This window comes from Notolabrus celidotus, chromosome 6 (assembly GCF_009762535.1).
Source record: "Notolabrus celidotus isolate fNotCel1 chromosome 6, fNotCel1.pri, whole genome shotgun sequence".
Lineage (NCBI taxonomy): Eukaryota > Metazoa > Chordata > Actinopteri > Labriformes > Labridae > Notolabrus > Notolabrus celidotus.
This window is the reverse complement of record NC_048277.1, coordinates 31,340,083-31,366,776: the sequence shown is the minus strand read 5'-3', so window position 1 is coordinate 31,366,776 and position 26,694 is coordinate 31,340,083. Positions and strand designations below refer to the sequence as shown.

Sequence of the window (26,694 nt, the reverse complement as noted above, 5' to 3'; positions counted from 1 at the left end):
GTACAGGCATGACAAACTCTATATAGGCCCAATATATATAGGCAGCTACAAGAGACAGAAACCGCCCCAAGACAAAACTAAAGCTGCTGGAGAAACTCGTCCTACTTTCTTGTCAAAACAACCGCCTGTGTCTGCCTCAATGCTGGAGTGAAGATACGAGAAAACGAGGAAAGATCTGATAATCGTTCCCCATTACCGCTGATACAAACAACATGGTTTGCAAAGACCCTTTTCTCATGGTGGTGTTGGGCTGTATTCAGCCGACAGTAACGAGAGGACAGGCTTCTTTCACTAATGATTTAACTGTGGCTTTGTCTGTGTCTCTGCCTGCTATCACTGCTCTGCAGAGAAAGGCTTTGCTAATCCAAAAATCTGGCTCCAGTTTGAAAAACATTCACAGCTGTCTTTTTGTGTTTTGTGAAATCTTGGATTTTATTCCAAAATGTGACAGACTTTGATGGAGAGAAAATGTGGGATGGTAGAAGAAATAATCAAAGCATTTATTCTCTAATGAGTGTGAGTTTTAATTTTAATACAAACTTCAAAAGTTGAGAACCATATAACTCTAAATGTCTGATGAATACACAAGGAAGCATCTACAAAGTGTTAGAAACCAATGTCATTAAAAATTCCAAAGTCATGTCTTTAGTTCAGGTAAAATGTCCTTTTGATTTTTAACATGATTTTTATTTGGTATCTTATTCCATCTTCTTTTGTGTTATTTTATGTATATTTTATTTTATTTTTCTGATATTTATCTGATTTTTTATTGATTTTATTTTCAATATTTTATTGATCTGATTTTAACTTATTTTATTTTAATGATTTAGTTATATTTTTCTGATATTTATCTGATTTTTTATTGATTTTAATTTCAATATTTTATTCATCTGATTTTAAATTATTTTATTTTAATGATTTAGTTCTATTTTTCTTACATTTATCTGATTTTTCATTGATTTTATTGTCATGATTTATTTTATTTATCCTATATTTATCTGTTTGTTTTTTTATAATTTTATTGTAATGATTTTAATTTTATTTATTTAACATTATTTTCCTCTATCCTGTTTGAGCCTTGTATCATTTGACCTATTGCTCTTGTTTTCTGTGTCTCTGTTTTTTTGTGAAGCACTCTGGGCTGCATGCTTGAATGTATGAAAGGTGCTATATAAATAAAAATGAGTTGAGTTTCCTGATACTGGGTTTTAACTGGGCCTGCTTCAGTCCAAATATTTATGATCAAATTACATGAGTTATCTCCTGATTCAGCAACAAGACGATTTGTGCAGCTAATACAACCAGATTACTGCTACAACTGAAGTGTGAGTGAGTAAAAACGACACAATCTCAGTTATTTTTAGATAGTATTGAAAAACACCAAAGCCTGTGAAAAACACACATCATACAGGAGAGAGAGTGAGAGAGTGCAGTGGTGGTCGATTGACATAGAGATACAGAGAGAGAGAGAGAGAGTGATAAATAGGAAATTACTTTCTTCCAGATCCTGATCTCAATTATGACCAGAGCAGATCAAGGTTTTTTACTTATCAGGGATCAGCAACTTTGGAAAGAAAGTCGCAGAGGCAGCAGTAGCTCAGTCTAGAGGGACTTGGTTTAGGAACTGGAGGGTTGCTGGTTCAAATATGGACAAAGTTTGGCAACTGGACTGGTGGCTGGAGAGGTGCTGGATTGTTTGCCTGGGCCCAGCAAGCACTTGTTGATGGCAGCCTCCTCACTCTGACATCTCTCCATTAGTGCATGTCCATAGCATGTTTGTGCATGTATGTGTGTATCAAACTGTGTGTGTGTAGCATGATCAGATAATACCAGAGTGAAAGAACTGAATTGTTTAGAAAGATGCAGATATGATGTTTATGTCTGTTGCAGATGGACTGATAGCAGAGGAGAGAGACGGCGATGTCATCTGGACTCTGTGTTCTCTGTGGTTAGGGTTAAAGTGGAACTGTTGACCAGGAGCATCACAGTCCTTCATGATAACAAAGGCCCATAAAATGAACGTACCAATAAGGAAATGATAAAATAAAGTAGGAAAGAGTGTGAAAATGTTGAACTAGCAATCAAGAGAAAAACCAAACACTGTCCGGGCTGCTGTGTGTGCAGTTCTTTCTATCTGCTGGTTCTGGTCAGGCATCTTTGCTCCAGCTTTTATTTGTTGCTTTGAGGAAGGTGATGAGCAGTGTGGGCCAAAAAACGACTGCTGGCACCGAGAGCCGGGAAAACGATGCCACATCATCCAATTACATCGAATACAACACCTCCCTGCTCTTCACTGCCAAATGCAACACAAACCACCAGCAGCAGCAGAAACGAATGGATGCCCGAGAATGCAGAGGCAGTTGAGGAGCGCTAATGCCATCCCACACCACAAACGCTTCCTGGTGAATGCACTGAGGGAGCGTGGCCAGCGGTCGCCTGTGGGTCAAAAGCATAGACTGTAAAAAATATGGACGTAGTATCCGTGACGTCACCCATCTGTTCCTGAGAGCTGTTTTGAAGCAAATCGACGGCGGCAGCCATATTGGTAATGCGGAACTCAACTAGGCAGAGTGTGACGTAGTGTGAGTCTCTTAGCCAATGGCTGTGTGTTCCCGACCGGGAGTCACGTCAGTCATGTCCTTATTTGGGCAAAACTCATAATCTTAATATCTTCTTAACCGTCACGTTAGAAAAAAATTCACCCCCCGTACAGTGTATGCCATTAGAGAGATTAGCGTTGTAGGGCCAAGACGTTTTTTGAACCAGGCTGTAAACATGTTTATTAATGCTGCAAAGATCGTCTTTTTCCCATTCATATCTATGTGGTTTCCGGTGTTTCTGCAGCCAGCCTCAAGCGGATTTTCGATGTATTGCAGTTTTTTGCACTTCCGCATTGGCTTCATCGTTTGAGACCGGAGTTTGCCGCTTGGTCAAAAGCTATGAGACAGAGAGTCCATGTATGCTTTTGAAAGCACCTCTGCCTTCTGCCTGAACGAGCATTTTCATCCTCCTCGGTCCCTCAAACGCCGTCGGAGCGGGTGCATGTGTGTGAAATGGAGCCTGACGGGTCTCATTAAAAGAGAAGCATTTCAGAAATAAGACTTACACACGTTGCGGTTATGAGGGGGAGTTTTGCTGCCAGCAACTGTTTGCTGCTTACTACATGTAATCTTTTTTTTGACATGGTGGAAAGACGGAAAATGTTATTTCAGCTTGAATATTGCAGTGGACGGACACACACACACACACTCATCTGGCACTTCAAGGAGTTTCTAGAATCATCAACATTCAAGTTTTCTCCTCAATATTTATGAGAGGTTGCAGTTTTTAGTAGAATCCCTCAGTTTTTCTGAAAAAAGAGACCAAACTTGAAGAAGTAGAAGTTTGTTGTCACTAGTTAAGACTCTCTTTCCCTTGGGGCACTTCACATCTCAACATTATACATCCTTCTATATGAAGTCTCTCATTTAGTCTTTGAGTTTTATTCCTTAAAGTTCAGCTGCAGCGTGTGGATATCTTCAAAGTCTTGATGCAGCATCAAGTAATCTAGACTAAACTAAAGAGGAGATAGTTACCTGATGATCTTGTGTTAAAGGTCAAGTACACCACTTCAAGTAATGTATTGTCATGACACACACACACACACACACAGTAACATCTGTGGTGGGAGCTGTGGAGACGGAGCTGATGCAAACAGAGCAGGACCCAAACCTGCTGAGACACAACCAAGCAGATGGCTGCTTTTTACCCAGCTGGCACTGAGGCATACAGAAACAGAGATCATTAGCAAAACAATGAGTGCTTGACAGTGTTAGCAAAGATACGTCTTTAACAGAATCTTTAAGACAAGTTAAAGGAAGTCTGGATGAACATTGAGCATTCAACCAAACAAGACTGAGGATTTAAAACTGCATTTTTGTCTGCAAAAACTTCTATCATTAAACTCGTCTGTAGCAGGCTGGGAGGAAGCAACTGTACCAGCTCTGTACATAAAAGCAAGCTGACAGAGTAAGGGACTTGCTGATAATTGCAGTGCAGCATTTAGCTGAGCTGTTTCTGCCAGATGTTTGTTAAGAGCAAACAAGAACCCAAAGACAGTTAAATACTAATGATACACTATTTCTATTCTACTTATGGTCGACTCCATCAATGGCTGTTGGAGTCGTTGGTGTAACATCATGAAATACTTTCAAACTGCTGACTCTCTGTAGTTATCTCACTCCATCCTACATTAGCTCTCTGCCTAGCAGACTGCACAGACCTACTGACAAGCTGATGAGTATGTTGGCGCACATTAGGGATGGGTGATGATTTTCTAATATTCAAATATTCCTTCACTTAGTAAAAATCGAGTTACTTCGAACATTTTCTCACTTTAAAAGTACAATTTTTCATCATTTTTACCGGTGCCTGGTTGTAATATAACGCCGCAGCTCGAGTATTGACTAAAACTAGGAAGAGGGAGCACATTTCTCCAGTGCTAGCTTCTCTACACTGGCTCCCATTAAAATGTAGAATAGAATTTAAAATCCTTCTTTTAACCTACAAAGCCCTTAAAAATCAGGCACCCTCGTATCTTAAAGAGCTCATAGTGCCCTATTACCCCTCTAGAACTCTACGCTCCCAACATGCAGGCTTGCTAGTTGTACCTAAAATCTCTAAAAGTAGTATGGGAGGTAGAACCTTCAGTTATCAAGCCCCTCTCCTTTGGAATCATCTACCAGTCAGGGTCCGGGAGGCAGACACACTCTCCACTTTTAAGAGTAGGCTTAAAACTTTCCTTTTTGACAAAGCTTATAGTTAGAGCTGGATCAGGCTTGGACCAGCTTTTGTCATGCTGCTATAGGCCTAGACTGCTGGGGGAACTGGCACACTGACACACTGGGATCCTAGCTCACCCCCAACCCCCTCGTCACTTACTTTAACTCTGCCTGTCCCATTAAAGTTACTAACCATAGACCTTTCTGGAGTCCCTGAGCTCCATTGTCTCGTAGATTCCTCTGAGCTGCCGTAGACGTCCTCCTGCTGCGGACGATCTGGACTCCAGCTGATCCGGACATGCTGGACTCCAGCTGCAACAGCTTCTACGACTCGTCTCATCACTATCACTTCTCTCTCTTACTCCCCTCTATCTGTCTTTCCAGACCCAACTCGGTTGAGGCATGATGGCTGTCTAACATGAGTCTGGTTCTGCCTGAGGTTTCTGCCTGTTAAAAGGAAGTTTTTCCTCACCACTGTAACTAGCTAAATACTGCGATGTGCAATGCTCATGATGGATTAAGGAGGGGTCAGACTGAGTCTTACCCTGTCTTGAAGTTGGGTCTCATGTTCATAATTTGACATAGAGTATGGTCTAGACCTCCTATGTTTGTAAAAGTGTCTTGAGATAACGTTTGTTGTGATTTGGCGCTATACAAATAAAGATTGATTGATTGATTGATAATATGGTATTCCTGCCAGACGGTAGCTATAGAGCATCTTAAAGCTGCTTGCTAACCGCATTAAGTAAGAAGAAGAATGCTAACTGCATTAAATATGTCAGATCATTTCTCAAAGCTGATAAATGACAACCGCAATAACACAAAAATCCTGTTCTCAACAATCGACGGTTTAATCAATCCTGCTTTTAATCAACAGTGCAGTGTATATTCAGACGCAGCATGTGAAGATTTTGCAGTCCACTTCACAGGTAAAATAGAGTCCATCCGGCAAAATCTCTCTCACAGCCACCCAAGGAATGTTAAAACCCGAGAGTCTTTGTTTTTAAATGAGGAAACACTGGAGAAGTTTGTCCTGGTTGATGCTGACATGCTGGGCAAAGTTATTTCCAAACTTAGCCCAGCAACCTGTCTTTTAGATCCAATCCCAACATCCTTTTTTAAAACAGTTTATAGCCATTTTTATCCTGAGTTATTAAACATTTTTAATTATTCTCTTCAGATGGGTGTTTTCCCCACTGCTTTTAAGACCGCCATGGTTAAACCTCTTCTGAAGAGAAACAATCTGGATTCATCCATGCTTGATAATTACAGGCCAGTCTCTAATCTGCCATTTTTAAGTAAGATTTTAGAAAAGCTTGTTTTTAATCAGCTAAATGATTTTATGAACTCTTTTAACATCGGTGAAATCTACCAATCAGGTTTTCGCACAAATCACAGCACTGAGACTGCACTGGTCAAAGTTTTAAGTGATCTGAGGTCCAACATGGATCAAAGGATGCCCTCGGTTCTTGTGCTGCTTGACCTGAGTGCAGCCTTTGACACTGTTGACCACACAATTCTTTTAAACAGACTTCACAATTTTATTGGCATCTCTGGCACTGTTTTTAACTGGTTTGAATCCTATCTCACTAACAGAGAATTTTATGTCAGCATGGGTGAACACAGATCAAAAAGTTACAAAATTAATTGTGGGGTTCCCCAGGGTTCAATTTTAGGCCCAACTCTTTTTAATTTTTATATGTTACCCCTCGGAAATGTCATCAGGAGGCACGGCATCAACTTTCATAGCTATGCAGATGATACACAGCTCTATATCGCCGTGTCTCCTGATGACCCAGGAACAATTGACACACTTTTTAACTGTATTTTAGATATTAAGTCATGGATGGCAGAGAACTTTTTACAGCTCAACCAGGACAAAACTCAGGTTTTAGTCATTGGTACTGGACCTCAGAGAGAGAAACTGAACACCAAACTCCAAGCACTGGCTCTAAAACCATGTGAGCAGGTAAAGAACCTGGGTGTGATCTTTGACTCACACCTCAGTTTTGAGCCACACATTAGAGAAATAACAAAAAAGGCTTTTTATCACCTAAAAAACATTTCCAAAGTGCGTCAGTTTCTCTCTCAAGCCAATGCAGAGACACTAGTTCATGCTTTTATAACCTGTAGAATTGATTATTGTAATGCTCTTCTTTCTGGTCTCCCCAAAAAGAACATCTCTCAGCTTCAGCTGCTCCAGAACTCGGCAGCTAGAATGCTGACGAAGACCAGAAAGAGAGCCCACATCACACCAATTTTAAAGTCTCTGCATTGGCTTCCAGTATCTTTTAGAATAGATTTTAAGATTATTTTATTGGTTTTTAAATCTCTTAATGGTCTTGGCCCTTCTTATTTATCAGATTTGCTTTTATCATATGAGCCAGTGAGAGCCCTCAGGTCTTCAGGTAGTGGACTTTTAATGTTACCAAAAGTAAAAACTAAGACCCACGGTGAGGCAGCTTTTTATTATTACGGCCCACGTCTGTGGAACACCCTGCCTGAGGATCTGAGGGCTGCCCAGAGCATAAATATTTTTAAAGGCAAACTCAAGACCTACCTTTTTAGTCTAGCTTTTAACTAAGTTTTATTTTTATTCTTAACAGTTTTATCTATTTATTTATTTATTATCTATTTCAAATTTAGTCACTTTTATTCTACTTATTTATTTATTTTAAGTCTCACATCTGATTTTCTTTTAATGGTTTAATATTTTAGTCTTTTATTATCTTAGAAATGTATTTTACTTTGGTGATTTTACTTTCCTGTTTTGAGTTTTAACATCTTATTTTACCTCCAGTGTTTCCTCATTAAGATGACATGAGAGCGTTTCCTCAGTTCGTTCAGCAAATTTTTATTTTTATTTTTATTTATTTATTTATTTATTTTTATTTTATTTATTTTAGTGTTTTTATTACTATTGTTGCATATTGTGTTGTTAGCCTTAGGATTATGGGGTGGGTTCGGGGTCGGGGCTGGGGCTGGGATCTTAATTTATTCTATTTTAAGCTGTTTTTCTTGTACAGCACTTTGTGTTACAATGTCATTGTATGAAAAGCGCTTTATAAATAAAGTCTGATTGATTGATTGATTGATTAAATAGCAAAAGAAGAAGAAATCATTGGCAACAGTTGCTGTCACTCCCACTTCTACACGCATATTTCCAGAGACGGAGCATGGCTTTAAAATATAAACACACACGTGACGCTGCTGTGCCACAGAAACACCAACATTAAGATCTAGACAGACCTCTACTAGCAGCCCCTCATCCTGCTGCTGGTTAACCCGACTGCCACACAAATGGGGCAAGTGTGTGTGCTGGGGTGGGGGGGATTATTCAAATAAGATTAGTATTTTGGCTTGAAATGCCCATCCCTAGCGCACATAGCTGCTGTAAACACACAATAGCCTAGACCTGTTTTAAACCGATACCTGATCTAGCTTCGTGTCAGTATGTGACCCGATACCAACATCAGATCAAACATCTACACACAGAGCGCATTATGTAACATTAAGCCTACACCTAAGGTCCCCGTAGCTCCCATACCTATGCAGAAGCCTACGCACGTAGCTGACGCGCACCTCCTCCATGTATTTAATTACACGTCGAATCAACGCAGACCGCATGCACTGTGATTGGTCGACTCGGTGGCATTGTATTTTCACGCATAAACAGAACTTCTGGGAAATCGCTCATCGGCTGCACATCGGCCGTGTATTTCATCTTCTCCTCTCTATTCACCCCTTGCTGCATAAGGGCGACGCAGAAGTATAAATCAGCCTTTAGGGATGCATCATAGTTTGATATTAACTTTAGGAGAGACACCTCCAAACTTCACTGTGCATTCATCCAAACTAAAACAAGACAATCTGGCATAACAGAGCAATACTCACACAGGATATGAAGGTTTCATATCTGCAACACAAGCTTCATCTGTAATTCATTTCATCTGCTCATCTAGATATTCAGATTGTTGTCTCAAAATAAAATACCACTCCTTATAAAACTTATAAAGTATATGGTTGTTTTCAATATCACAGCTTGTAAGTCATTGGGTTTTAGTAAACTGGCTTCATGCAGTCAATGGTTTAGAGAAAGCCACTAATGCCATATAATGCCAGATTGTGCAAGAGCTGTGTAAAGTGGAATCAGCAGAATAATGAACACGACACGAGGGAGTAATCACAGCACGACTGTGGTCCATGTGGAGTCTCTTCTTGTCATCAACATTCAGAGTCAAAAGGAAAAGAAATAAAAAAAAACCTTCACCGTTCAAAAGACTTCCAGAAATAAAGTCACAGAGAAAACGCTACTGCAGGGATTTAGTGTGACATTTATACAAGTTGACATACTTTACAATCCGACTAAACAGAGCCAATGAGGACACACGAGGAACACAGATGGACAAACAGACCAGCCCACACATTAAACAGGAGGGAACTTACTGTGGGTTGAATCAAGCAACAGCACTAGCAGCCATGGAGTCCCTCTTTGTGAAGTACATAGCATCTACCCCCGGGACCTGAAGACAGAGAAAGGCAAAAGAAAGAAAAAGAGAGAAAGTTCAAGAGAATGCAAGAAAGTTTGCAGGAAAATGAAAAGAGAGAAAGTAAAGCAGAGAGGGAGGGAGGGAGGGAGGGAGGGAGGGAGAGAAGAGGAGAACACATTTTGTGAGTTAGCCTTGGGCAGATCTCTTAACATCATGGCTGATTTTCAGAGCAAGTCATTGTTCTGGCGTGACTTTACAGAACACTTATGAGATTTATTGGTACATTAAGAACCAGGGAGAATTCATCTCAGAAACACAGACTGGCACTATATGAAGTCTGGACCTGGCTAATCTTTTACTGGCCTGAGGACTGGTTCTTCAAAGATCCTCAGCTGGACAAATGACTACTATTAAACACTATCAATTATTTATTTATCCATGTTTTTACCAGTTTTACACACAATGTCTTTGATTGTTCCTTAAATGAGTGTGCTGCAAATAGAAATGTAAGCACACGAAGCAAAATCTACATTATCTCTAAGTCTTGTTCTACAAAGTGAAAGACTGCAAGTACATTTGCCTGGAATGATGGAAAAACAGTCCAGTGAGCAGCTCCAGAGAAGCAGCATCATTAAACAAAAATCTGATTTAGTGGTACATTTAGCACCGAGGGAACTTCATCTTCAGTGTGGGAACATTTCTGTTGCATCAGAACCAAAAACACAACACAGGGCATCTCAAAGAGATCTTCTGCTAACCCTGTCAGGGGGTCCAGACTCTTATTGCCCTATTTTAATTACATAAGCCAAACATCAACACAAAAACAAAGCACAGCTTGAGCTCATGAACAGTGATGCTGTCTCCAAACATGCCTCTGTCCTAAGTTCATATATGTGCACCACAACAAGGGGTAAAGGCATGGTTAAAGCGAGAGGGTTTGGTAAACTATATACTCTAAGCCAGCCATCATATTGAAGGAACTGTACACATCACCGTTAAGTATATTGACATCAGTTCATCAGATTATATACGATATATTACGATGGCATTTTACGATATATACAATACTATAGAACACTATATACAATGTACGTTACGATAGGTTACCATACAATATACAATATACAATACATGATCCAATATACAATACATGATCCAGTCAAATACCATACTTCATGTCACGCTACTTTACATCACGCTACTTAATGTCGGATTACTTTACGTCACGCTACTTAACGTCACGCTACTTAAAGTCACGCTACTTAACGTCACGCTACTTAACATCATGCTACTCAACATCATGCTACTTAACGTCACGTTACTTAACGTCACGCTACTTAACGTCACATTATTTTACGTCGGATTACTGTAGAACACGTTACTTTACGTCACGTTAAGTAGCGTGACGTTACTTTACGTCACGTTACTTTGCGTCACGTTACTTTACGTCGGATTACTTTACGTCACGCTACTTAACATCACGCTACTTAACGTCACGCTACTTATCGTCACGCTACTTAACGTCAAGCTACTTAACGTCAAGCTACTTAACGTCACGCTACTTAACGTCACGCTTCTTAACGTCACGCTACTTAACGTCACGCTACTTAACGTCATGGTACTTAACGTCATGCTACTTAACGTCATGCTACTTAACGTCATGCTACTTAACGTCACGTTACTTAACGTCATGCTACTTAACGTCACATTATTTTACGTCGGATTACTGTACATCACGTTACTTTACGTCACGTTACTTTACGTCACGTTACTTTACGTCACGTTACTTTGCGTCACGCTACTTTACGTTGGATCACTTTACGCCACGCTACTTTACGTCACGTTACTTAACGTCACGCTACTTAACGTCACGTTACTTAAGGTCACGCTACTTAACGTCGGATTACTTTACGTCGGATTACTTTACACCACGCTACTTAACGTCACGCTACTTAACGTCATGCTACTTAACGTCACGCTTCCTAACGTCACGCTTCCTAACGTCGCGCTACTTAACGTTGCGCTACTTAACATCACGTTACTTTACGTCACGTTACTTTACGTCACGTTACTTTACGTCACGTTACTTTACGTCACGTTTCTTTACGTCACGTTTCTTTACGACACGTTACTTTACGTCACGTTACTTTACACCACGTTACTTTATGTCTCGTTACTGTACTGTACGTCACGTTACTGTACGTCATGTTACTGTACGTCTTGCTACTTTACGTCTTGATACTTTACGTCTTGCTACTTTACGTCTTGCTACTTTACGTCACGATACTTTACGTCACGATACTTAAATTTGCTTTATGTTACGTTTCTTTACGTCACGTTACTTTCTTTTCTGTTGCTTTACGTTATGTTACTTTACCTCACGTTACAATACGAAACAGTTTCCCAGTAAAAATAATGAGACATTCTTTGATAATTGGAAAATTGAAGTCAGTCATAAAACATCTATTATTAGCACCAGCCAATAAGGATGACGATATTGCCATATTAATATTTGACCAAGCCCTAGACAGCACATAGCCCTTCAAATCTGCAGCCAGACAGCTGGTGAGGATATGTAAATTGTGTATTAGTGCACAGATGATGGAAGCTATTTATAGAACTGTAATTTGATGAAGCAGTCCCAATCACATCAGCTCAGCAACACTGTACATATCACATAAGAAAAAGGAGCCATAACACACAGGATTAATGATCTCCAATAATCCAATGCCAGGCAACAGGCACACCACTGAGCCATGGTCGAGTGTTCTGATGTGTGTAGAGTTGTGAGGGATTACTTTGTAGCAGCTTTGAGTCATCTGCATACAGTTTCATTAAGTGGACTGTCTGTGGAACAGTTTCTATTTTTGACCAAGATGCCAAAACACTTGTTGTGTGCTTTCTTCCTTCAAAGAATCTCCAAATTAAATAAAGGCAAAGCAAAAATTAGTAAGGTCAGAGCATTGCTGCTGGTTATTCCACCAACACAAAAATAAAGCCCTCGCTGTTCTTTCCAAAGGCATAATTCTCTGGCAACCATGTGTCGTGTTTAACATTCTTAAATATAAACACTATGCCCTACTGAGCAGCATGCAAACATCTATCTTCTTCTGGTATCCTGCGTGCTGAAAATAACCTCACCACCAGCAGCTCTCCTAATCCAGCTGGTGGCTTTAATGCCAACTGTGTAGGGAGGCCATATATTCTGTCAGTACATTGGAATTGCTCTGCCAAGTCGTCTATTCCACTGTCCACTTGCTCCATATGATCAGGTGTTTCAAATGAGGACAAAATAGTGACATTTCAAGCAAAGACAATGTAGGAAAGTGACGCAAAACCATCCCCCCATGGAGGGATTGAATCTTAAAGATGGTTCTGCTTTAATTTATCTTTGCACAAAGCATCTAGTTGTGGGATAAAAATAGCCACAGTCATCTCAGGAGCCTTGGTTTTTTTTTATGGGCCTATTTATTGTTTCTGAGTGGAAAGAAAGGATTTGTTGAAATGGGAATTGGGAGAGAAAATCCTTGAAAGTTTTCTCCTGATAATCTGATTTTTTTTTCACGATTGTGTTTCTGTGCATGTGCACACGAACAATGGCGTAAAGATTCAAAGCTTCAGAAGTATGCAGGTTTCTGGTGGACTCACTCTGTGAAACACACAAACGATTGTTTGAGCAGCAGTGTGACACAATTACACTGTATTACAATAGAACAAATTAATGTGATGATCCCCTCGGTCTCTTATGTAACCTTCATTTCTATGCAGTGCATTATCATCCAGCCCCCACAGCTTTGATGGCATCTAATGAACGTTTCTGGCAGCTCTCAGGCACAAGCTGCATGTGCTATTTTTTGCTCTGTCCACTCTTTCTATTCTGATTTCTCTCATCAACTTAATTGCTGAGATTTGGAATTCAGCCCTTTTGATACAGTAGAGTTCAGCTTGGGGCAACTACACATCTAACTTTTCTCTACTAGCTTAGGAGAGAAAGAAAGGCAACATTAGAACTACTTCACTTGGGTCAGTTTGTTTCACCAGCTACCTCTGCTATAGAGGACAGAGTACAATAACTCCAACCAGCAGTCAAAATAACAGTGACAAGCTGGGGTTTGTTTAGAATACACAGACCTATGATGGCATCATTAATTTGAGTCTATTTGTATCACATGATTCCCTTGTTCTATTTGTCTGCCTCTTCCTCAGTCAAGAATCACAGAGTGTGTGAGGCAAAGTTGTGTAACTGATTATGAATGACTGTTTATTGATTTATTTAACATTAGGCGTTAATGAGAAATTGTAATTGTAAAGCATGGAAAATCATTTGGTTGTTTTATGGGTTATTTTAGTTCATTTTTTGATAGAGGTTTCGAGTTACTGTCTCTTTAAGACAGAGTTGTGTGTTGCACACTGGAGGTAGTATCCGTGACGTCACCCATCTGTTCCTGAACGCTGTTTTGAAGCCAATCGTCAGCGGTAGCCATATTGGAAATGCTGAGCTCAACCAAACTTAGTCTGAGGAAAAGAGGCAGGCTTTGAGCCTACAGATGAAAATTAGCCTTAAGGCTAAATCTAGCATATTTAAATGGATGCTATATATCATGAAATGTTCATGAGTATGTACTGTCTCTTTAAAAAAAATAATAAAGAGTTAATAAACCAATGAGTAGATGAATGAATAAATAAAAATATATTTAAATTAATGAATCAATAAAAAATAAATAAATGAATGAATGAATGAATAAATGAATGATTGAATAAATAAAATAAATAAATAAATATATACATAAATACACAAACAGTATAAGAAAATATGTAGTGTGTAAATAAATTGTAAAATATTGCAATAAGGATAAGGAGTGCAATAAACACTATTTAGGAGTGCAAATTAGCTAAAATAGTTTTTAAAATAATGAATTCCATCAAGTATTATGAAGTTGAAAATGAATTGTGAAACTTCTTTTAGAGGGCCTGAGGTACTGGTTAAGTACCCAGATAATAATGTGTGTGATAAGTACCAGGTTTAACTGCTTAAGGGTCGGCCAGCAGGCCTCTTTAAAGCTTTTACTCAATATTCAATATAAAGGTCAGATAGAGGAAGAGCTCTTCTAAAGCTGAGGATTGTTACATATACACACAAAGCTCTGGAGATTCTGCAATGTTGTTTAAGTACTGTGGAGTAACACTTGCTCCATTCAGCACTGACATCCCACACACTGTGAGAGCTTCCCAGTAAAACCACCTCCAGAAGATCTAAGCAGGTCAGCTGGAGCGCTTTGTATCTGAGCTGCTCAATGGAAACAGAAGCATAAAACTGTAACTACATGCATGATGTTGTTTGTTCAGTTCCTTTGCGTGGATCTAAACTCTGACACCAGCAGCCTTGCAGTCATACGCAGAATAATCAAACCTGTAGCTAACCACCGCTCTGTGTCGTTGCACTCCTCCTGCTACAGTATCGGTCAAACACTACTTTGTTTGCACATTTCAGCAGACTTCAAATTAAAGCGTGGCGTGTGCAGGTGTCGTCGCACGCACGTCCCTGCCTCTGTGAACTCAATTTACCACGATCCCTCCCTCCTACCTAGTAAACAACAGCTGGTTCCAGGAGTCCATCTGCTACCGGCAAATTCCCCTCCACAGGACTCACAGCTTTAGTGTACAATTGGTTTGCCTGCTCTGAGCGGTGAACATCCTGACACCGTGTGATTGTGTGTTGCTGCTTTGACGGTGTAATAACACTTTGGCGAGCTCAGCGGTAAACAGGCTTTTAATTGATTGTCTGAGAGTTTTTGTTCAAAGCATGACTGGATGGCTTGGAATTGAAGCACTGTTTGCAGTGATGGCTGTTATTTGTTATGATCTGTTGAATATCTGCAGAATATGAGTGACTCAAGCTCACTGTTTTTTTTAAAGACAGACATTCAAAGTGTTTGTTTTTCTGCAATGTCACTACGGGGGAGTAAATCCTGGTCAAATCATTTATTTAAAACACAAAACAATCTACTCTGGGAAGTAGACACCAAACTTCTTTCATTCAGACGCTAACTTTAGTGTCATTAATGTGTGATCAGTCTTTCCACCACATGTTCCTTAAATTAACACGGTCCATTATCAATAATTAGCTCTAATTTTCAATCTTTCCAGGTATTTAAGGGCTTTCAACACAACTCCTGCACCACCTTCACCTTCTTACGCTTTGCCTTAATTCTGTGAGAATAATTTGCTGACTCACTGTCATTAACACCAGCTGTGGAGAGGTCAAACTAATTGTTTTACAGTGGAACCTCTGGAACCCTTGCAGGACAATTAAGAAAAATAACAGGCTGGAAACACACACTGGAATAAGAATGAGGATTTAAGTTTGGGTGCAAACAATACCTCTCATAAACAAAGGTAAACTGTTGTAGGGCTGGGCGATAATTCAGAAACGATAATTATCGTGATGTAATTTCTCTCAATATAAATATGACAAATGTTTGATTAAAATTTGATATGAAAAAACTTGTAATTACTGACCCCACCAATGGAAAGGGTGGCGCTAATGAGCCTTAAACCATAGACTGTATATAAAATGGACATCATCTAGCTCGGCTCGAAGTGAGGCTGCCACAAAAACTGCTCCCCCTAGTGGCTGGCTGCAGTATAGGTCAAGAACTCCTTCTCCCCCATTCATTTGAAACTTTAAAAAATAAATACACATCGTACGAATGTTTCTCACATCCGTATGCTGTGGTGATATGTTATTTGGTTGTTTTGTGTTCAAGGCCACTTTTTCATTTTCGTTAGTTATTAGAGGTTAAAAAACGGGGTTTTACATCCGGTTTTACTTTGATTGACAGCTTCCGTAGAGAGAAACTCCGTAGGACCTTGGGACAGTATGCTGTAGGACGGAGATTGTTACTGTGGAAAAACACAAATTCCCTACTGCACATCTGGCTGCAGAAAATTTACAAGATGGCAGCGTTCTCGAACAGGATATTTTGGCTTCAAAACCGTACAATGGAAAAAGGCGGAGCAACGCTGTCCATTACAGTCTATGCCTTTAACGCTAGTTGCCACCCAACATTAGACAGAAGAAGAAGACAGCATTAAACAGCCAATCATGTCGCAGGGTGAGAGGTAGGCGGGGCCTAAAGACGTTTGGAGTGGAATGTAAACATAGCTAAAGAGAGCGACAGCGACAAAGCAGAGTCGTTAGTCTGACACTGAGTCGACTCTGTGTTAACTATTAACTTAATACACTTCATCAAATAAACTTTCAGGATGTCGGTAAAGGAAGAGCACAGAGACAACTTCTGCTGTGCATTTCTAACATCCAGTGACCGTAGTACAACTGAACACTGAATAACTGTGATGCATTCACTGTACTGTGGGAAACAACAGCACTGTAAACGTTAGTACTCCTAAAGGGGAGTGCACAACTCAAAATAATACCACATAAACTGATACACAGAATACAATTTGATATATCTTTGTTGTGAATTTATATCAAATTATGCAAATAATCTCAACCTGAGAAAAATAAGAATCTACAAACTAAAACTTTACAAAAATCTAATTTTACACAAAAGACCTACTTCCTGTTAGCACCGTCAGAAATGATGGATTCATGAAGCTCATCAGAAAACTAAATCCAGATACAAGCTAACAAACTGTCTTCAATTTCACTCAGGACCAAAAATCTGCCTCTGAATTGAAATGAAAAAATGATTTGATATTTATTGTGATAATTATCGATATTGACTGATATGAAACATTTTATACTGATAACATCTTTGTTAATATCGCCCAGCTCTAAACTGTAGCACAACAAGCGTTTGAAAACAGGTCAGATGCAGTGACTCCAGAATCCATCAATCACTGTCAAACAAAACATAACAAGTGGCTTCACTGGCCAAGCTCGACCACGACTGCATGATTTGTTTTGAGGTTACTCTATAAAAGGTATCCTCAAAACATATTTTTAGGAAGAGATCACAGAACAACATAAACTTTAAGTACAAGACTGCTGTTTGTCTCTTTTGACCGCCACCCTCCATCAAACGTAAAACCCTGTCGTAAGACGTAAACCTGTGTTTTTCTCAAATATGCTGTGTTGAATATAGTAAACGTCTGCGGTTGTGTACTGAGACACACAGGAAGCTTTTACACAACGACGGGGTTCAGTGGAAGACCACAGACAAATCATCACTTAAACTCCAGAGCTTAGCTGCAGAGTGGATGCCACACAAACAAGCAGGTTGTCACCACTGGCTGTGACTTACGCTCAACGCAGATAAGTCTTAATGCAGGTCCATGAATATACATGAAAATCCATCCCAGTCATTGAGAGGTTGTCCTGAGTAGTTGCTTCTTTAATCTGCATCATTACTCCCTGTCATTCTGCTATACGTTGTCCTTTTCTCAACGCTGCTGCAAGGCTGTTGACCAAGTCCAGCCGGACAACCCACATCACTCCGATTCTAGCTTCCCTACATTGGCTTCCAGTTAAATTTAGGATTCACTTTAAAGTTCTCGTTTTCGTGTATAGAGCTCTGCATGGTCAGGCTCCTGAATACATCGTCGACCTGCTCCACCCCTACCTTACCAGTAGGCCACTCAGGTCTTCTGACCAGGGCTTGCTGGTTGTCCCTCGAGCGCGCTTAAGAACAAAAGGTGACCGTGCTTTTGAAGTTGTGGCACCGACATTGTGGAACGCTCTTCCTGTAAATGTCCGTTCTGCTATATCTGTTGTCGCCTTTAAAAAACTTGTGAAGACACATTTATTTAAACAGGCCTTCGACTCACTGTGTTCAGACTAATGTTCTATTTATGCTATTGTCTGTTTCTTTTAATGTGTTGGATATTTTCCTGTGAAGCACTTTGTGATTTTATTCTGTGAAAGGTGCTATACTAAATACATTTACTCACTCAATAACAACCTTTAAACTCTCCAAAGAGAGAGAGACGCTCTCCACAGTGACATCTTCCACAGTGGCATCTTCCACCGGGAGGAGATAAGAAACACAGACAGCTACCAGAGAACAAGAAGGAACCTGTGAGGACATGTTAAGGTTTACCAAAGAGTGTTTAAACACCTGAACTTCTTCTGATTGATTCAACCTTGATGTAAAGACACTTGACTGCCAATAGAATCACTTAAATGAACTGAGAGAAGACAGGATGGACTCATAACAACTACCCTGCATTTACATTAACATTGACTGGTTTAACATCAAATCAAGTTAAGGCAAAAACTTCAACACTGCCTGCTACATACTACCTATGAATGTACAGACTACCTTCAAACGCAGTAAGTAGCATACACGCGACAGTTCAGAACATATTAAGATTACAAGGACATGACTGACTTGACTGACAGGTGGGAACACTGGAGCTGTTGAAGGCTCAAAGCCCGCTTCTTTACCGGTCAACAGAAGTTAGGTTGAGTTCAGCATTTCCAGTATGGCTCCCGCCAACAAATGGCTTCAAAACAGCTCTTCAGGAACAGATGGGTGACGTCACGGATACTACATCCATTATTTATACAGTCTATGATGCAGTCCTGATATTTAGAGGCAGGCTGTTCCACAGTGTGGGAGCAGCCACAGCAAAAGCTCTGTCTCCTCTAGTTTTGTGCTTGGATCTTGGCACATCTAGAAGCATCTGGTGAGTTGACCTGAGAGCTCTGTGTGTCAGCCTATGTTAACTTTAAAAACAACAACATTATAATCTTGAACTGGATCCTGAAATATCCCTGCCACTTTAACATCCTTGTATATATCTCCTTCATTCCCAGAGCTTCTGTACATAACTAACTCTAACTATTCTGCACGTCTTACTATTTTTATTTTATTTTATTCTATTTTATTTTATCTTCATTTTATTTTTTTGTATTATATTTTTATTTGATCTTTATTTATTTATTTTATTATTTTTTATTTTATTAGTATTTATATCTTATTTTATTCCTTCTTCTATTAATACTTTGACTTTCTTACATACTGTTTATAGGAGCTCTGTAATGCCTAAATTTCCCTCCCTGGGATAAATAAAGTATTTCTGATTCTGATTCTGATTTCTGATCCTGAAACATCAAGAAAAAAACCAACCACAACAAAAATATAATTCATCAAAAGTCACTATCTCTTGTTGGACCTAAAAGCATTAGCTAATGTGGGTCTATTGTGTCCTTCTGTAAAGCAGATTGGAAAGAAATATGTTGGAGGAGGGGCTGGATTAAACCACACACATATAGGAGGATAACTCAACGTATATTAACTTGATCGTACTGCACGCACGGCTAAGTGTGTACTATTTAAAATCCCATTGAGCAAATGAGAAAAGGAACACAAAGTCAGTCCTTCACCGGGTTTACTTTTCTATTAGTGGGAATAAACACCCTGGAGAAAACTCTTTATGGCTGAAAGTTCGCTGGAGACGGTGAAGCTTTGTGTTGAGAAAGTAGAAGAACCAAGTTGCAAATAAGCCTTTTTGTCAGCAGATAAACCTTCACTTTGAAACATGCTTACCAAGCACAAACATTTAGTTCTCACAAGCTGTGGAAATACGAGTTTCTACAGTACAATGCAAAGATTAGTACAGTATTGGAGAAAGAAACATCAACATACTGAAAGGTTACGTTGCGTAAACAGATGAGAAGTAGTATATCAGAGCTCTGAAACTCCACCAGTAAAGTCCTGAACTGAACTGAGGAAGCTGCAGCTCCTCCACTGTAAGAAGAGTTCTCATTAACATGTGAGCAAGCCTGTCCACATCCTGCTTAATGAGAGGGTGAACCACCAGCGCTGAAAGTCCCGTCTCTGAAAACTTGACACCAAAGACAGAAGATGATAAATGCGATGCACAAACCAGCATGTCTCGCCTCTGCCTCTCACTTCGTCTAATCTGTCCCCCGTGCACAACCTTTTCTCTGTGGATCTCTTAAGTCCTGTGAGATCATCCTCTCCATCTGTGTCTCTGAGCCCATCAATCGTGCGTGCAAGCCTCTGCCATGCTGAGCAGACAGCAACAGTTGTTGGAGCTTTGTAGAACAGGAGGAGGTGGAGGAGGAGAGAGGTGCAGAGTAAACAGAAGGAAAAGAAACAGGAAACGTGGCGAGCTACTTACAGAGCAGGGGTGTGTGTCCGGTGAGTGGCCGGGCAGATGAATGGGAGTGAGAGCCACATGACAAACGTAGTCGATGTGGAGCTGGTGCATGAATGAGAGACTGAGAGGGAGGGAGGGAGGGAGGGAGGGAAGGAAAGCTTGAATGCTCTGTGAGGAGGGAGGGACCAAGTAGGAGAGTGGTTCATGATGAGGGAGCCAAAACATCATAGAAAGAGATGGGAGGGAGACGCTAGGTAATGTGCAAGAGGGTACGAATCTAACAAATCAGTGTTTTACTCTTAAAGAAGATAGAAGAGGGAAGAATGATGGAAAGAGTGTGTAAAAGGGTTAGAAAACACTTGAGTTTCACTGGTGTTAAGCAGAACCAGTTCACTACAACACATCATGTCGTCAGCCCTTCAGAACTTCTAATGGTGCACAAAGAGAGAGTGAAAAAAGAGGAGAAATGAGAACCAGGCTGAGCTCTCCCAGTAGGACTGAATTCCCAGAGAGACCTATCAGTTTCATGATTCCTCTTAATGGTACACTCTGCAGGCAGGGCCAGAGTCCAACAGCTGTCAACCTCTCATAGATACGGACCTGAGCAAACGCAACGTCCAGTCTACTTAGGACACTTTTACTGGACTCCGAAGAGAGCAAGTCCAGACCGAGACAGTGATCTCATTTTCATAAAATAAAGAAAAGGCATGATAGAGGAAAGCAGTAGCCAGGAGGAGCTGTTGTTGTTTTTGGCTGGGGATTTGTGAAATCACCTCTCCATACAAACACACCTCCAGCTGTAAGAGACTGATGACATCCAATCAAGACGTAAATTAAGATAAAACCCAACGATCGTGAAGGACATTTGTGTCTCTTATCTGAAAAATAACTGTATATTTTCTGGATATATATTCACAAGACTTGATATAGCAGGAAAAGCACATGTGAAACAAACTGTGTTTACAGAAGCTCTCTTCCATAAAATTTCGCAGGAAACCATCATGCACAACATCAGGGCCCTGGGACGAGCTCATCTAAATGGAGTGCATTAATTTCAAATGGTTGCAACTGGCCCTGTGCTTCTCCCACCCATGCACTGTATAAATAATGGACGTAGTATCCATGACTTCACCCATCTGTTTCTGAAGCGCTGTTTTGAAGCCAATATTGGAAATGCTGAAGTCAACACAACTTAGTGAGGTAAAGAGGCGGGCCTTGAGCCTCCTCGCCAACAGCTACAGTGTTCCTGCCTGTCAGTCAAGTCAGCTGTGCCACTAATAATAGAAAACTCGTAATCTTAATATCTTAGAAATTGCCGATCTAGAAATGAGCTATCCAGACTACACTCGTCTTTTGTACCAGGCTGTAAACATGTTTATTTCTGCTGTAAAGATCGGCTTTTTTGAATTGGTGTGTACTTGGTCTGCGGTACTTCCAGAGCCAGCCTTAAGTGGACACTTGAGGAACTGCAGTTTTCCGCATTGGACTCATATTTTTAGACAGGATGTTGCTGCTTGATGACGTCAGAAAAGATATTCAATAACTGTCATCAGTATTTTAGATGTGAAATCATACAGGTAGACAAAGGGTCCTACCCGTCTCTCTCACCTTGTGATCAGCTCACAGAGCTCAGTGATCGAGCAACCTGATTGGTCAGTGGGCGGAGTTTTCCGCAAACTGATCTCTGATCCTGATCATAACCTGCCCGGGAGCAGGTTAGGAGTTTAGCATTAGCAACCATGCTGATCTACCCAGGTAAGGAGTGAACCCCCATCGCAGTACTGAAAACCCAGAGTTAACCCTGAAGTTACCTCCATAACCGCAAATCCAGCTTCGTAGTATACCCCTCAGGAAAAGCACATGTGAAACTAATTTTGTTTACAGAAGCTCTCTTCCATTCAATTTCGCTGGAAGCCAGCATGCACAAGATCAGGACCTTGGGACGAGCTCAACTAAATGGAATGCATTAATTTCAAATGGTTGCAATTCGAACTCTGCTTCTCCCACCATGACGTTCCAAAATACATTTAGAAATGTACTAAATTCTCGTAGGAGGTCCTCTTTTCCAAGGAACATGCAAATACGAGGAACTCTCATTCTGCGTTGATTTATCAGCCCCTGAAGACAAAGCTTATCTCTTTCTTGTTCATGCATGTGTCATGCTCTCTCTTCACCGAAAAATCCTGCAGCATCATTTTAATTGGGAGAACTCCTGTTAACTGTGATTCATGGACATGCATTGGCACGGTGAACCAGTGGCAGGCACTAACATCAAAATATGGAGATACCCAAACTGAGCTGATGTTCTGGTTTGTTTTTCAGTGGAGACAAAGTCATAACCAGTGAAAACTCCTTCAAGTAGGTTAAGAGTCAAACTTCAACTCAGTTCCATGCTGTTAATAGTTTGTTCATTGGCATCGTTGGCCCTGGCCGTTTCTTCAAAGTTCATGACCCACTTTCTGTGAGCCTGTGGTAAATACATGCTTTGATTAGATGCATCATTTCTAGGTCGAGAGAAAAGAAACTCCAATCACTTTCTCTGGTTGAAGCTGAACCGCTCGGGTGTGAGAAATCAGTGGACTGACAGCTTCAGAGTCAAATAAGTGAGAACACAATATTGGAAAATCAAAGACGAAATAGCTTCACAACAAGGTAAAGGTGCTAAGTGGTGATGCAAATACTCTGATGAATAAAGTTTGTTATATCAGATCAGAAGCTGCAGAAAATAAACTACTTTCAGAAGATGTAAGTGAACTCAACACAGCAGAACACTCACAATGAACCTCAGAGCGACATCTACGCCAAAGCAATCACTTCAGCAGTCCCTGCCAACTCAAACATCTTCAAGTGGAGATTTTTCTACATGGTCTTAACACATGTGCAGCTCATGAGCCTGTCACAAAACAGCCCAACTTAAACAAAAGCCATCAGAGTTTCCACATCTCAAGTGCTCTGTTTCCAGCGCTGACTCCATGGCTACAACATTTGTTATAATTATTTGTGCGTTATGAGTGACTGCTTTACAACTGAAACAAATCTGAGGCATTCTCACTGAAGGATTCTCAGATGTGAACCAGCTCTTTCCAGTGTTTAGTCTCGGTAAACACAGCGGTGCTAAATTAGCTTTAAGAGGTCGTTTCCTAATGACCACAGAGGAACCACGCATGCAGATGTCCGTGCAGCTAGAGAAGGCTGTTGTTGAACCTATGTGGCCCCATCATCTGTGCCGACATCTGGACCATATGTCTTTTACAATTAAGGTCCAGGGTCCAGTTGTGGAGTATAAACAGGGCACTGTGAGGCGGAAATAGTCCAAGGACCCACAAGGGCATTGGTTGTAAAGAGAGAATAGAGCCAGTAGGTGTTTCATTCAACAGCAGAAGCTATTCTTATGATGGTTTACAATGAAGGCGAGAATTAATTCATCACTTCATTGTATGAGCTTTATCATGAAGTGAACGTGATCACCATGAGAAAAGAGAAGGAAATTGGAAATAGAAACAGGGTAAGAAGAGGAAACTCTTCCACGCTGTTTCTTAGACCATTAGTTTCTCAGCAAGGAAGATCTCTGGAGGGATGGTGCAGGGAACGGGGAAGAGGAAGGAGAAGGATAAAGGCAGGGGAAGGGAAGCCGGGAGGATAAAAGTAAAGAAAAGGGGGATGGAGAAAGTAAAGCTAGAGGGTTGCCAGTAATTAAGCATCTGAATGTCCTCCCAGAAAAAAATAGAGAGAGCTGACACAAGCAGAACATTCCTACCAGATACGGGATTAAAATAAAACTTGGAGCCTTTGTGGCTGCTGATGTTCCTCTATCTTTGGAATCAGATAAGCAGGGCTCCATGAAAATATTACTGATCTGATCGCTCCACGTGACAGTGGATACAGTGATCTTATTGTGTTTTTGCCCAAGGGTACATTCTTCACTCCAGATACAAAAAAACATGAGATTCACTGCTCTGCTGCTCTGCAGGTCAGGATTCAAAGACACTTGGTAACATTTCTGTTAGCGCTCTCTGAAGACCAAAAGTGCAGCATGTTGTTTGTGCAACGTGTTAGCAAAGTCACAAAAATGTGCTTCATTATTTGTGTCTGTTGTGAATTCAACTCTTGCAAGACATGTGTGTGACTGTGTGACAAGAAAAGACTGTTATTGATTATTTCCTGACATCCTGTAATTGCATTAGGAGCTGTCTATCTGATCTTCATTAAGCATTTTCAAAGCTGTTTGTGTTTCCTCTTACGAACAGAAATCTGAATCATGATAAGTCTTTCAGCTAGGGGGGGGGGCGGGGCGCTAATGTGCCTTAAACACTAGTTCTAACCCAACATTAGACAGAAGAAGACAGCATTGAACAGCCAATCATGTCTCAGGATGAGAGGTAGGCGGGGCTTAAAGATTTGGAGCAGAATGTAAACAGCTGAAATGTGCGAAAACTCAAAACCTCAGAAAATGCAGTGCATTTCTAACACATCCACTGTGACCGTACTTCAACTGAGCACTGAATAACTGTGATGCATTCACTGCACTGCGGGAAACAACATCACTCTGCCCGTAACCATTAGTAATCGCTAAAGAGGAGTGCACAACTCAAAACAATACTCTACTAAACTGATACACAGTACACAATTTGACATTTCTTTGTTGTACATTTAAATCAAATTATGCAAATGATCTCAACCTGAGACAAATAGGAATCTACAAAGTAAAATTTCACAAAAATCTAATCCTACACAAAAGACCTGCTTCCTGTTAGCACTGTCAGAAATGATGGATTCAAGAAGGTTAAAAGAAAACTAAATCCAGACAAAAGTTAATAACCCTTCTTCAACTAGCAAAAATCTGCCTTTCAATTCAAATGAAATAATGATTTAATATTTATTGTGACAATTATCGATACCGACTGAAATGAAATATTTCTTTCTTGATAACATCACTTTCAATATCGCCCAGCTCTACTTTCAGCATCCTATAAACTACTTACTGATGATTTAATCACAACACTATCTGTTTATTCGGCTTTATGTTGAGTGATTTAATGTTCTTACTTTCTTGAACACGCCAAAAGAGAAAAAAACTCTCATGTGTCGACATTTTTTCTTCTTCCATTTGACTTCCAAATGTATAAGAGCAGGTATGCTTGAGCTCTGAATCTGCAGTGACTGTAATCCCATGAGTCAACTGCTGCAAACAGTCTGTGACCACGAGTAATGTTAGATGGCTTCCAAGAAGAATGCCTGTGGTTAGACACCATTATGTATGGCCAACCTGCCATTAAGGCTTACCGCCTTTCATCTGTATATGTGTGAGCCGCCTGTTTGTATGCGAGGCGCTACTCCTTGCATAAATATCGCTGTCATGTATGCATTCACACGCACACACACATAAACACCGGTGTATCCTCCTGTTACAGCTGTTTTTCATCACCATCCTCACACATATGTTGGCACAGCCCCCACTCTGTCATCCTCATAAATCCCTCTGCCTATAAGAGAGACGATTCCTCACTTCCCCATTTTTATTTTCTGAACTGTTAACGACAGGCAGCGTCACGGGATCATCCATCCCCTTTGTCCTTCACCATCAGTTGTCCGACCTGCAGATGAGCGGACTGCTGTTTCAGGATAATGACTTCCTTGTACATGTTGACTCTGGGGCGATGAAGTAGAGCGATCTGAGCCTTGACCCATTCTTCTCACTGAGAGGGAATTTACATAAAACCTTGATGAAATCTTTCTCACTGTTACTCGGTTTGAATAATAAAAGTCAGTTCCCCATCAGTGTTGAGAGAAGAGAAGGCTATCCATCACTGATGTCAATGACGCCTGAGATACGGGAGTGAGAAGGTGAAGCTGGGTTTATATGTGCATGGAAAGCCCCTATTACACATGCACTGTACTTGTATACTGTAGGTGTGAAAGCAAACGACAGTATCTGCAACATAGACTGTATAAATTATGGACGTAGTATCCGTGATGTCACCCATCTGTTCCTGAGCGCCGTTTTGAAGCCAATCGTCGATGGGAGCCATATTGGAAATGCTGAATGCAACCTAATAATTCATAGGATTTATAAAGCGCTTTTCTTAATACTCAAAGTCGCTTAACCTAACTTCTGTTGAACTACTGTGAGGTAAAGAGACTGGCTTTGAACCTCCTAGCCAACAGCTATGTGTTCCAGAATCCTTTTTTTGAACCAGTCAGTAAACATGTTCATTATTGCTGCAAATATCGTCCTTTTTGAATTGGTGTCTCTGTGGTTTCCGGTGTGATGAATTGCAGTTTATAACACTTCCCCATGGGCTTCATATTTTGAGACCGGAGGTTTGCCGCTTGATCTGCATAGAAAGAGCGAA

The 26,694-nt window shown here is 40.4% G+C and overlaps 1 protein-coding gene across 1 annotated transcript in view; it reads right to left on the bottom strand.

The window, feature by feature from the left end:
* Window positions 1-26,694, bottom strand: part of peak1 (pseudopodium-enriched atypical kinase 1) — a 164,900-nt gene that overhangs the window by 68,113 nt on the left and 70,093 nt on the right. The window contains exon 3 of the mRNA XM_034686370.1: window positions 9,207-9,283. The gene's annotated coding sequence lies outside the window, so the exon portion shown is untranslated. The remainder of the gene's footprint in view (window positions 1-9,206; window positions 9,284-26,694) is intronic.